Raw genomic sequence first — 11,650 nt, 5'->3', positions numbered from 1 at the left:
TCCCATGTGACAAGGGTTTAAGAAATGTGATCACTATAATAGTCCTTCAAACACTGAAGTGTCCTAGAGGTACTTGTGCTAGGTCCATGACACTTCTCTACACCCATTACCAACAAGTGATTTAGGCACCTAGGTGGCTGATCTCTTAAAGTACTTAAAAACATCGAGATTCCTGGACAATCTTTGAAGCACATGGGGAAGAGCAAAGTACTTCATCACAAAACCCTAAATAGTACCCTCAGCAAACAGACAACAAAAATCCAGCTGCTCATCTACCACAGACACACAAGCAAACTGGATGGCTCTAAAATCCCACACTACATGTCTCTTAAGATTACAGTCTTAAGATGAAGCTTGAAGCTTGTGTATCAAACTCTCTCGAAATCCTGGGGACTCTTCTCTTTTTTCTTTCTCCCAAGTCAGTGAGTGGTTTTGTTCACTTTTTCTCTTTCAAAGTGTGCCTGATGGTGCTGTTACCCATGTAGGATAATTGCATGATGAACAGAGCATAAACGCAGAATGTAAGAAACTACAGCTCAGTTCCTCTCCTTGCCTAGGGGGAATTAAAATTCAGATATCTCCCTAGAAATGCAGTTACAGCAATAACCTTCTATTCCTTTTATTGGTGTTGTGCCCCAGTACAGGAAATAAAGATTTCTTGAACCACAAGGAGAAGAGAAGAGCAAGTATAATTTCTGCAGTGTTCTTCCTCCCAGGGCAACCTTAACTAGAATGCTGTGCTTTGGTGAGATCTCTGCAGAGATTCAAATATGATGGGTGGGATGTGTTCCTGTGCAACATCAGTCTGTTACCCACTGATGAAAGTACTCTCCTGGCTAATGGAAGTCTTCAAAGAACAACTGAACATGTTTTTTCTGCACAAATGCTCTGACCATTAAGTACTTGGATGATCTTTGACATTACAAAATAAATTGGTAAGTAGCAACTGCATCTTCTAGTGTACCTGAATGTGTTGCTGTGCATGATGCATTTTTAGGAATCATAAGGTGTGAGTGCTTGGCTTTTGGACTGCAGTTGGGGATAAGTACACACACATGGAAACTGCACTTTCAGGTCCATATGGAAGAATTAATGTGCAGTGGGTTAAGCTGCTTCTGTGAAAGGTAGTAATCGTGAGGATTTTCAGGACTGTCACTTTAAAGTAGTTGAACTCTGCCAAGGATTTCTCTTTCCAAGATGAGTACTTTTGCTGTTCTAGCTTTTGATTTTTTGAATCCAACTTTCTAATCCGATGGTACTAGAGAAAGTAGTGCTTTAAATGATTATATTTGCACAGAACATATTATTACATTCTGTTGTATTTTCTGGGAAATGGTGTCCACTTGTATGTGATGAAGAATCTGTAGTTCATTAGCATCTGCAAGTAAATTTCTATTGTTTTGGCATTAGTTCTGCCCTTTTGTCATGTCTTTGCTGGTGAACTTGCTGATTTGCAATTGTATTAATCTATTGTTAGGTGATTGGTTTTACACTTGTTAATATGAATAGTGTCTTCTATTTTTTTTTCTGAAAAAAAACCCACCAAGATTAAAATATTCTTTCATGTATTTTTCTTATATTTGGTTTGATTTCAGGAAATAAGGTCTTTAGGATGTAGGTTTTTTTTTTTTTTTTCTGTATTTGTTGGAGGCTAGCTCTGTTGAGTAGTTCTTGGCTCTGACACAGATAGCACTACTATTTTATTAAGTTCTACCAAGTTTTACTTGCTGTTAGAATTTTTGTTACTTTAAACTTATCTGATGAATGCATGATGTGCTCAGGACTTACAGGTCTCTGTAAAGGTCTTGTCTTGAAAATTAGATATACTGGTACTAAGAAGAATTTTTGCTATTCCAGATTGTGATTTAATTAGCTGATCACCTTTCTGCTGATTTTGATTTAATTAATTATCACCTTTATGCTGATTACTTTTGCATTAAGAATTCCCTGCGTATGCAGGTTCCGCCCCCTCCCCCCCTTCATAATTCTCTTAATTAAAACATATTGATTTACTCTTTGACATAGAGGTAAAAGATATCATCCACAATTTTTGTATTGTAATAATTAATATAATTAATTGTGATGCATATAATCAAAGTTTCTACTCCAGGCAGAAAATTCAACATCTTTTTTACTTTGTTTATGCTTTTATTACACGTGACTTGTTTTTTTTTTTTTTTTGGTTGGCTGTCATGACTTTTTTTTTTGTTGTTGGCTGTCATAACACAATGAAACATTCCTTTTTGCAATTACAGATGGATTTGCAATGCAGTACTCAGTGTTGTGCATTATTTGATGAGTAACTTCTGTGGTTGGTTGTTTCTTGTAGATACTGATAAAATATTTTAGACGCCTTTGAGGATAAGGGCTGCTTATTCTCTGTTCACTTTGTTATTATTATTATTTTTTTAATTTGGTCACTGAACACATTTAATCTTTTTTTTACCACTGTATTGGGTGTGGGTGTCCCGGCAGAGGCAGAGGTCTGGGGGCTGCTGCGTGAGGCGATGCCGGGGCTGCCCTGTGCCAGCCCCAGCCAGCCCCAACGGCCCCACCGCAGGGCACGGCCGGGCCCCACACCCAAGATGGCGGCGCCTCACCTCGGGGGCCTGGGGAAGGGAGCCTGGGGAAGGGAGGGCTGAGAGTGATGGACAGAGGGAAGATGAGGATAAACAGAGTGAAAAACAACAGAGAGAACACAAAGGTTAGAGGAGGAGGTGCTTTGTGGTGGAGCATGCACCCTTCACCCCTGAAGTGACTATGGCCCGTGGAGACCCATATCAGAGCAGGTACTTCCCCAAAGGGACTGCAATCATGGATGAACCCGTGATGGTGCACGTACACCCCAGAGGGAATTGCAGTCTGCGGAATACCCAGGCTGGAGCAGAGGAGGTGGGAGGAGGAAAAAGCAGCAGACAAAACTATCTGCCCTGATTGCAACCCTTCCTGTGCTGCCCTTTGCCTCACTGTGCAACTTGTGGTGATAACACAAGGAGGGGAGAGGTGGTTGGAGTGAAGCAGTGCATAGGATATGGGGAGGAAATAAGTTTTCTCTAAGTGTGTAAACATTTGCTTTCCCCCCTACCCCACCACCTGACTCATTAATTAAAAAAATATTAATTGGCAATAAATTAAGCTAATTCCTCCAAGTTCAGTCTGCTTTGCCAGTGACAGTAGTTGGTGAGCGATCTCCCTGTCTTTATCTTGCCCTATGATCTTTCTTGTTCTTGTTCTTACAATAGTTCCCTCCCGTTTGCTCCCTTAAAGGTGTTTGGCACACAACAAGCAGCATCTGTACTTCCAGCTGTCATAGGATGTTCATATCATATTGCATTGTAAGACTGCTAAAGCCCACAATACCATAACTGCTCATCTAAGAGTCTGCCAATGTCTCACTTATAGTGGCCTTCTAGATGTCCCAAGAACTCATTCAGTCACTCTGTGTTCCTCTGTGCTCCATGTTCCCACACAGAGCTCTGAAATTTGCTCAACACACATTACTTGGTCTTCCTTTAGGTTTATGCATCTCTCGTTTACAGAGTGACCCAGCTGAAACAAACCTAGGGCAAGTTAAGCACAGGTGTAATGATGCCCTTGTTGCTTTTGCAAGATTAAATCATAATTAGGCTTAATTACAAATGAGATGGCAGAATAAGATATTTGTGAACAAATTTGTTATATGGATAACAGTGAACGCACAGATGTGTCAAGAAAAAAAAAGGACAGTGAAACTTTAAATTAAAGTTGCCAATAGGAGGATTTGTGAAAAAAAAAAAATCATTAAACTACAGAACTTGCAAGTACAACAGGGAGTTTTACAGGACATTGGGGATAGAGGTTGAAGATCCTTTCACCTCTTTGCCTTTTTTTCCCTGATGAAAAACTAAACATTTTTTGCTTGCCATTAAGGTTTGAGCTTTGACTAAATGGTAAAGACTCTGCATCTCCATCAAAGTCAGTAGTATTCATTCCAAGCAGTTCAGCAGTATACATTTTCCCAAGCATCCATTGTCTTTGTGCTACCACTGTTAGGCACTAGCAAAAAAAAAAAAAAAAAGAAAAGGCATTAAAGCACGTACAGTTTAACTAGGTGTAAGCAAAATAAGATATTTAAATTTACAACCCATTGAGGTTGTCTACTCTCCTTTTCAAACTTGAAAATGAAGCCTCCTCTAAACAGCATTAAAAGAGCATTTAGCCTTCAGGATGGACTTAGAGGGGTAAAATGATGGTAAGGGATTCATCTCTATGAGGGGCTTGAAGCAGTTCATAGGTAAAACAATCCCTGCACTTTGACTTCCACAACTTCACAGATGCTAAAAGACACTGACATCATATATCTTTAAATTAATCTTAAAAGTTGGAACCATTAAAAAAAAAGTTAACCTCTCAGTTACTGAACAGAGAAACAAACAATAGAACTCAATTTCAAATTCAGGACAGGTATGGAAATAAGCATACTTCTCATCTCTTCTCAGCTTGTATTGCCTCATTACAGACATTTCTGAAGTAAAAACCACTTTGAATTATCTTGGAAACTTCTTGTGTGAGTCCACCTGTTAAAACAATCTGCTTCACCACAATAGAATAAATATCTGACTGGGAAAGAGATGTGAAAAATTGTTATGTGGTACAAATTATAGATGTTAAAGCTGTGGCAACAACAAGGTAAATGTTCATATTGCGCTGTATTGTGGAGAAAGTATGTCATTGTTCTTCAGTTCCATTTGTTTGTCTCTTTGTTTCCATAGCGTAGAACCTATTTTAGGCAAGGGTCCACAGCTTTCTATCTTACTGGTAATAATAAAAGATGTGGGCTTTTAGAGAAAGTCTGTGCTAGCCTGCAATGAGATGAGTTAGTGTGGTTTGGACAAGTGCCATAGAAAGATAATTGCCTTTTTTGTAGCACTAAATGATCGTCTGCTTGGTCTCGCTGATTACCACATAGCTGGAGGAAGGGTGCTGTCACGATAATATCTTAGTTTCTTTCTTTTGCCTTTTCCCAGATCTGCAAGCATTTAATCTGATATGCCTTACTAAACTACAGGTAATGCTCTGTACAGGACATAATATATATATATTTTTTCTCCTCTATAATTCCACTTATAGCCCCAGATATCATTCTTGGAGACTTTTTCTAACTTCCATAAAACATTATTTCTCTGATGACTCTGATCCGTATTCCCTTTGGGCTGTTTCACTTTTCCTTGCAGCCTCTCTTACACAGTGGAATAATGCAAAAGGACCTATTGTAAAGGATCATCAGTCAGCTCTGATTGCTTTTTCAGGCTTGGCCAGAGTGCCTCGGCAACTCTCAAAATAAATACATGACTTAATTATTCGGGCAAAAAGAAGATTATCTTACCATAATTGTTATTAGCATATGAAGAGAAAAACAAGCCCTGCCTTTCTTTTGCCTATTCTTAAAATTGCAGTGTGGGTTAATGTGGGTTAATTATTGTTGTCTTTCTGTCTCTGTCATAATGGAACTTGTTCTCTTTACTGATGCTGTGTGTAGATGCATCAGATTTTCAGAATTTATTTTCCCCTTTTTGTTCATATTCTGCTGTTGCTTATTGTAATTAGTATTTATAGTAGTAGCAGTAGTACTATGGTTCACTGCTATCGAGTATCATTCAGAGAATGTTGCTTTTTTCTTTAGCAAGGTTGGCTGATACCAAAGATAATAAATCCATGCTTTAAGAAGTAATGTATTTTTATGATGCATAAGAAAACACTCTTACCTTGAATTTATGAATTGGTTCTCCTATCCTTTACAATACTTGATAGTGCATCACAATTTCCTTTCCTTTCCAGTCATAATATACAGCATATTCTCCTATCTCCTACTCTAACTTCTTTTTACTATGTTTTAGATTATTTTTTCTTGAAAAGCCTTGGAGAAGGATAAGCCAGAAAGATTGTAAGGGACAGATAAATTCTATGTGTACAGGAGGTATTATCTTCTGAGAATTTCTCAAAAGAATAAAACAAATGAACTGGGAACTATGAAATGTGCCAAAGCAAGCATCTCCAGAAATGAACAATTATGTGCAATCTTTTTCAGCCAGAAGCTTGCTGCAATATCCCTATGAATAAATACACACTCCTTAAATTAGCCTTCTGCAGTCATATATTTTGTAATTTGAAGTACAGACTTGCTTTCTTTAAAATGGTAATGTTTTCCAGCTTTATGACAAATGTGTATCATTGGCTTAATAGATGCATTTCTTATTTAAAGAGTATCTTTCTCTTTTTAAACAGTAAATCTGTTGTGAGTCAATAAACTTCTTAGTAGTACAGTTTTCCTGCCCTTCTCCTCCCTATCTTTGGAACAAATGGCATATGCTTTGGTGAGTAACCCACTGTATAAATGTTTATTCACTGTTACTTATATAGGAAAACATATTGTTTTTTTTTGGTAATCTTAGAATAAGTATATTTTCTCTCTGACTGCCCCTAGGTTTCTGCTAGGCTGGCTTAATACACTGATTTACACAGTGGGATGAGCTAGGAAACATATTTTAAATCTGAAATCTTATATACTGCTGAAAGTAGCAAATATCATGAAAAGAGCACCAAATGTGCAGAATCTGTCATTTTTCCACACACATGCACTATAAATGCTCCTGCCAAGGACTTAAAAATGGCAGAATGCAGATAAGAGTCTTTTTGAAAGTTATTTTTCAGTGTACAGCAAGGTAATTAATATGACATTCTAGTATAGTAATTATGTACAGTGCATTATATTCCTGGCTTTTTCTGCGATGATATTGTAAAAGACACTCAACCATTTTCATTATTATTTTATGTTCTCTGGAAGTGTATTTATTACAATATTCAGAAGTTATTATTGTATGCTGCAATGTGCTTCCTATAGTCTGGAAATTTTAAATATCCAGCAGGGAGCCAAAGACTTATGCTGATGAGTCTCTTAGCCCTTTTACAAATCTGCAGACTACTGCTAAATTTAAATTAATCTTAAAAAACACAGAACCAAATATATTCTTTCAACTCCAGAACTGGACTTTTTATATGTTTTACATTCTATATGATGTGATGTATGGTTGGACTTGATGATTTTATGAGCCTTTCCCACCTACATGATTCTATGATTCTATGATGTTATGTCTACAGCTGGGATCTTGTTGAATTACCTTATACATGACAACCCTTTTCTTTCCTGTGTGTTTGTCATCCAGTCAGTGAGATTTGCAGTATGTGCAATTTTGAAGAAGAAAGACCAGTAAGGAAGTAGTTGAGCTGAGCCTATCTAGCACTTTCATCCTTTTTTTTTTTTTTTTTTTTTTTTTTTTTTGTATCTTCTGAGGTTTTGATTTTGTTTTTTACGACTAGGTTTTGTCATCACTAGGCTGGTCTGGATCTCCAGGTCAGTCTCTATCAATGTTGGGTTTACTGACAGTCTTTTTTTTTTTTCAAATTGGAAATGTAAAATCTTTAAAATACCTCATAAAAAGAATTTAGCAACTCTTTTACTGGTTACTAACCTGCTGGTTTAGTATATATTGTAAAGATGTAAACATTTTATTTGGGTTTTTGGAACTTTCACTGTCAGGAAAACCATGCTTGTACCTTGAGATTTTTGAGTCATCACTGAGAGGAAAAAAGGCAAAACACCTTTTTTCACACAAAAAGAGTGCATGATTAATTTAGAGCTGCTACTGAATTTATTATGGATTGAATAAAACTGTTAGTTATTCATTTTTAAAATACAATAACTGATATTCAAAAAAATATTAATCAAAGGAACTTGTAACACATACATTAGATGTGTTGGTGATAAGAATTTCTTCCTCTAAGTGAGGTTCACTAAATCAGAAATGAGCTAAAGCTCCTTACCCCTCTGAACATGGCATGCAAAATCTACCTCTGTGAATTACACTGCCTTTCTGAGTTTCTTGTGAGCTTGGAAATAGTTCTGGGATCTTTTAATGATGAGTTCTATGGAAATGCCGAATGACTACTCAAGACACCATTATTAAAGGTGAGTTAATATTTCTTGTTTAGTCCTTATATCTTGCCCAGGGATGTTTTTATTCGGACCTAAAACAGTCGTAAACTGGTTCAGCATAAAGCTGAAAAAGCCTTAGAGGGAGATATGGTTTCTCAAAATAGGCAAGACTAGGAAAAAAAAAAGTAAGAAGTCTATTTGCATCCTATTCTAACCTCAGGGCTAGCCATAAAGCAAAACTAGAATATTTTTGGTCATTTCAGAATTAATTCATCTTTCTATTCCTTTTGGGTTCACAGAGAGATAAAATGTCAACATATAACAGAGGCCTATAGCAAAATTGATATTAGACCTAAACTCTATTTAGGAAAAAGAAATGAAAAAAAATCTGAAAAGTATGTGATGAGTGGAAACATCTAGCTCTTCAATGTGTTATTTGTTTTTTTGGAGCTCATTTCCAAATATATAAAATTTTAGCCCATTAATTTATAAATGTGTCCTCTTTTTTCAGTCTTTCATGACCGTCTTTGGGTATGCCAATATATCTTTTTAGAGTTAGAGTAATGTAACCTTTTTTGTAACTCTTTTATTTAAAGCCTAAAAAAAAAAAAGAAGAAAAAAGATGTATTCTGACTGTTTGTATGAAGAAAATAGAGAGGCAAAAATACAAATCTTGGCTTCCTGGCGCTGAATGGAAGACAAGGGGGGATAAGGACTGCAACACCACAGAAAACTGACTTCACTGGGGAATAGCAGTTAAGTCAAAAAGACTTTCAGAAACCATTTAAGGCAGTTTTCATGTATCGCAAAAAAGAGCACAGGGTATAAACAAAAGCATTTAATGGTACTCTGTCAATATGTGTGCCTGGAGGTAACTATTATTTTGGAAGACCATTACCCATCTGTTGGTAGTTTCATAAACAAACATAAGTAATGGCAGAGCAATTTGTGGGCTTATTAATCACTCCACTCTACCTGCTGGAAGTGACACAGGAGGAAGAAAACATTGGGCTCACATAGAGTGGGCATGAAAAGATGCTGTTGTCTTGGATGGAATGTGTCTGGAGGGAGGAAAAGAGCTTTCAAGGTTTAATAGTCCTTGGAGGAGTGTACTGTCTGCAGTTAAGAAGAATGCATTAGTGAGAGTGTTTGCATCTATGCATTCATTACAGTGGCTGCGTGGAAAGGTTGTGGTACCCAGCCCAAAGCGAACAGAAAGAGAGGTGTGACAGGGGTGTAGAGGGCCTAAAAGAGCTTACAAGTGGCAGAACAGGGGGGAGATAGGCGGGGAAGGGATGAGGTTCACCCAGCAGGAAGAGAGGGAAGGATGGAGGAGACAGCAAATGAAAACAGCCTGCACAATGAGGTGTGGTGGTCTGCCTCAGCAAGCAGGTCCTGCCTCAAAGTGATTTCCCATTGTCGCAGTCAGGAATTTCTAACATAAGTGCTTATAATTTTCTTTATAATGGCCTCAACTCGTGGCCACTTTTGGACTTAAATTCACTGTTTTTCACTGATGCAATGTAAAAGCATATCTGGTGCAGGCCCGGAAGAGGCCAGGCCCCCTCAGACTACTGGGTGGTTGGCATTGGTCTTGCACCTTGCTTCCCTTGCTTCTTTCAGCCTTTCAGTTTTCTGACTGTGTCTGGCCTTTCTGTGGCTCCCAGCAGTTTGGGAAGTTCATGCGAAATAAACTTCTCTTGAAGCCCGATGATCCTCCCTAGAAACAGTTGAGAAAATGGGAAGCTTGGGTTGGAAATTCTTATAAGGGCAGGTAAGAAAAAATGCAAAACTGACCAAAGAGCTTTCTTATTTGTGTGTAAAGCATCCACATCTTTTTCTGTTGTTCTCTATAAGTAGGAAGTAATCATATTAGTTCTTGTCAAAAAAAAAAAAAAAAAAATCAAAAGAGAGCCACATGCATAAAGAATTTGCTTTGATGCAGAAATGAAACAATATTTTGACCAATAGACCAATGAGACCTATTTGTCAGTGGCTTACTACAAGTGTAGAGGGTTGGTGGCTTAAATAAGTGTCCCTTGAAAAGCCTAGCTTAGATTTCATGAGGTATTTTGTCAAAGGAATATTAAAAACATGCTTCTACTCTTAGAGATAATGCATCAAAGAGGAAAATTAATGACAGAAGAAAGCCTCTGTGGTCCCATGGGCAAAGGCAGAACAAGAACTGAATGAGTGAAGCTGAAGCCAGACAAAGGGAAATCTAGAAATTAAGGAAGTTAAACAAAGAGAAATAAACAAACAAAAACAACTAGAAGTGAGTAACTTCCCAAAGAAATTATCAAATGAATTTATAGCTTCACTGTCTCTTGATGACTTTAATAAGGCTCGGATTGCACTGCGTTTGAATCAGAACAGGTGTGAGACAAACCCAAGTAAATAAGCTTGGCTCAAGAGAGAAATGCTGAAATGCTGGCGAAGGTGGTGGATGAGAACCAGCTGAAACCAAGACAGAGAAAGAAGTATGCAGGACACTAGCAGATGCAGTAGGGAGCTAAAGAGCTTACTCCTCTCTAAGGAGGTGTGGCTGCTGAACACCAATAACTAGTCTGATAGACTGTCATCCTAGAAAATCAAATTAAATTGAAACTCTCAATTTTTCCTGAACTGTAGGAATGAAACTCATTTTAATTGATTCATTTTTTTTCCTTTTCCCCCTTTTCTGAGCTTTTGTTACTCCAGAGTTTTGAATATATATATACTTATATATATATGTATTTTTTGCATGTCATTGTTGAGATTTATTCTCCGTTTCTCCTTATCCTGAGTTGACAATCTTTATCATTGAAGCACTTTGGGTACTACAGGCAACAAACCTCCATGTGTACCTTCACTGGTGCTGTTTTGAAATGCTCTGATACTGCAAAAGAGTCTTACAGTAGACTCTTTTTATAATGTTAGACTATGACAGAGGGCAACAGAACAGAACAGAATAGAATAGAATAGTTCAGTTGGATGGGACATTCAAAGATCCAGCTGCCTGAGGGCTCACCTCAGTGCTAACAGAAAGTTAAAGCATGTTGAGGGAATTATCCAAATGCTTCTTGAACACTGGCAGGCATGGGGCATTAGCGACCTCTCTAGGAAACCTGTTCTAGAGTTTGACCACCCTCATGGTAAAGAAATATTTCCTCATGTCCAGCCTGAACCTCCCCTGGAGCAGCTTTGTGCCCTTCCTGCATGTCCTGTCATACATGACCAGGGAGCAGAGCCTGGTACCTCCCTCTCCACTTTCCCTCCTCAGGAAGCTGCATAGAGCAATGAGGCTGCCTCTTGGCCTTCTCTTCTCCAGGCTGGACAACCCAAGTGCCCTCAGCCTCTCCTCACAGGAAATGCCTTCCAGCCCTGATACCAGCTCCAGCTTTGTTGCCCTCCTCAGGATGTGTTCAAGGATCTTAACATTCTTTTTATGTTGTGGAGCCCAGGACTGTGCACAATATTCAAGGTGTGGCTGCACCAATGTTAAATATAGTGGGAGATTCACGTCTTTTGGCAGGCTGGTCATGCTGTTTTTAATGCAGCCCAAATGCATCTCTCAAGTGATACTGTGGTTGTAGTTTCTGTTGACTTCAGTTCATCTGGGAGGTGCACAAGACATTTCAAAACACCTGAGTAAAAGTTCTCTGTTGTGTGTTTCATTTTATGTACAATGTTCAGCAG

The 11,650-nt window shown here is 38.1% G+C and overlaps 1 long non-coding RNA gene across 1 annotated transcript; it reads right to left on the bottom strand.

Annotated features, from left to right (window-relative positions):
• Positions 1-9,554: 9,554 nt before the first annotated feature.
• LOC308185361 lies at positions 9,555-10,725 on the bottom strand. The gene is made up of 3 exons (XR_013943326.1): positions 9,974-10,725; positions 9,770-9,822; positions 9,555-9,692 (listed from the first exon to the last, which is right to left on the bottom strand). It is a non-coding gene; the product is annotated as an uncharacterized lncRNA (long non-coding RNA).
• Between the last annotated feature and the right edge of the window lie 925 nt (positions 10,726-11,650).

This window comes from Anser brachyrhynchus (assembly GCF_964034855.1).
Source record: "Anser brachyrhynchus genome assembly, chromosome: 1".
Classification (NCBI taxonomy): Eukaryota; Metazoa; Chordata; class Aves; order Anseriformes; family Anatidae; genus Anser; species Anser brachyrhynchus.
This window is presented reverse-complemented; position numbering and strand designations above follow the sequence as displayed.